The following is a 2536-nucleotide window of genomic DNA, read 5'->3' on the forward strand; positions in this document are numbered from 1 at the left end:
CTTCTACCCTATAGCGGATTTTCATCATCAATTGTTCAACTAGGCTCATCCAAGCTCAGTGTGATGTCTTAGAATTGTCCGAAATTAAGGAGATAGTGGTTTTAAGTGTGCCTCGCACTACCGACCCTCCACGGACATGCCTGGTCATACTGACTTTGAGTTACCGAAAGCTTTTGATTTTGGATCCCCCTATGTTATTAAACCAGTTGCCGTCTTGCAAAAGACGTTGAAGACTTATCAAAGCTGAAAAATTATCATCATAATCGGATCCTCCAGGTCCTCTGAGTTAGTTTATGTTCATGTCAGGGAGCTTTTGCTAACTAGTCATGGAGTTTACGACCTTAAAACGATCGAAAGGACTTGGTTTTGATCATACACACGTCACTTTTGGCTAAGGCAAAAGCCTACACGCCACCTGCAAGCTTCACAACTTCGCACATGCCAAATCTGCGAAAAACAGCAATCTGTCCCTTCTGGACAGTCAACTTCGTTTGAGCTTTGTGAACAGCTCCGGACGAACCAGACAGTAAGCTTTATATCATTGGAAAGCTCTATGAGTCTAGTTTTCAGAAATTTTCACGGTTCGTCCATATCTATTTTAACGAAGAAGTTATAGCTGTTTTAGTACGCAAAGGTCATTCTGCGCGGAAATTTTTATGCACTCTCGGGTTTGCAGCTTTTCATAGCTTCTTTCAATCCTTCTAAATGGTTCAAGTAGAACTATTTACTCGTCTATCTACTCCTTGTAGTTATGTCTCATAGAGACATTGAGTGCTTCGCAGATAGTGGAACTATCCACAACATTCTAAGGAACCATGTTGAGCTTTAAAGACATTCATGCTAATAGTTTTCATTTGAAAACACATTGTGCGAATGAACAAGAATTCTTTTGTGTATACCTCCTCATGAATGCGAACTGAAGCGCATCTTGGAGAAATTCATGAGTCAATCTAGTGAACTGTATGTCACTACGATTCGAATATCGAATCCCATGTTGTCGCCAAACTTGATATTTGGGACACCGACTCATATAGGCTTTGGTTTGACCAAATTGGTCAACCTGGAAGAGATATAATGGTCCAAATTTTGAGAAATTCTCATGGACATCCATTCTTCCGCTCAAAATGAAGACATTCGAGATCTAACATCACCATGAAGCATGGTGGTGACTTGGGGGACATTGACGTCAGCCGAACACGACTCCAACTTCCTGGAGGTCGTCCGGTCAATTCCTCAAGCAATTGAGGTGCACTGGTCTTTCCTCGATGTCGCATTGGCCCCTGCAATGCTCATTGCTCGTTTTGAAAGCCTATTCTTTAGCTAAATAAGGAGTGAGACCCTCCTACGCTAAATAACACAAAAGTGAACATTCTATTCTTACATCAAACTATGTAGATAGATACAACCAACTTGCGGACACCTTTTTATGCTTTATGGTGTTGGTTGACGTGTTAACACACTGGTCACGTGTTACACTATTATCTACTGCTTATACTGCTTATACTTCTACGGGCTCACTACCCATTCTTTAAAGAAGTTCATCGGGATGTAAGTTGAAGTGTCCTGTACCCCATGTTCACACGCAATACAGTCTCACCGAGGCTACGACCAAGCAACTTTAGCTTGTCACTCGAACATTATTGATGCGCACCACTCTTTCTATTGCGTCTTGGGGCTATGCAATATTTGTATGCAGCTTTACTATTCATCTACGACCCACCATCATTGAATTTTGTTGTACTACAGCTCCTGACTGTGTACCAGGATTGACACGAAATTGCAATCCTTGAGCTCGGCAGGATTGAAACGGATCTCCAATCCTTGAGCTCGGCTAGATGTTATTTCTAGGTGCCAAATCGCATTGCCACTGCGTATAATGATGGGTCATTTGAGATGAATAAGTTTAGGTTGGATATGAACCTCCACCTATAATCCACATATGTAGGAACCTTGTCAGGCGATCTCATTCACCGCTAAATTGCGGATTGTCACTTTGATGAGACAATATTCCCGCCGTTAGGGGGAGATAAAAACACAAGTGTTCAAGTGGAACGACGTGAATTGTCGTGGTTTGTCCCCACTAAGTCTCATCTTGATCCCAAATGCTTATAATGTTAAAGTGACGAGATCACATGCTGCAAATATGTCTGCAAGGATTGATGTCCTACAAAAGGACATGGCGCGACCAAAAAGTGTTGGTCTTGACGCCATCACCATGGATGGTGAGATGGTGACGCCATATAGTGGCAAAATTGGTGTCACAAGGCCGTGTGGCTCCCTAAAAAGAGGGAGACCCTTAGGTTCGATATTGTCTTGCACTAGAAAGAAAGCGAGCTTGGCACAACCTGATCCATTGATCAGTGATACTCAAATCCGTCTCATGAAGTCTGAATTGTGATTATCGTTGGGGGACGCCTCAATGTCAAATCCAATCCATATAGAGATCTCTACAAGTATTACACTAGTGTACATGAGGACGTGAGATAATGAGTCTACTATCGAACCACCCTTCGTTGATGGATATCAACTTAGTTAG

This window comes from Fragaria vesca, linkage group LG6, assembly GCF_000184155.1.
Source record: "Fragaria vesca subsp. vesca linkage group LG6, FraVesHawaii_1.0, whole genome shotgun sequence".
Lineage (NCBI taxonomy): Eukaryota > Viridiplantae > Streptophyta > Magnoliopsida > Rosales > Rosaceae > Fragaria > Fragaria vesca.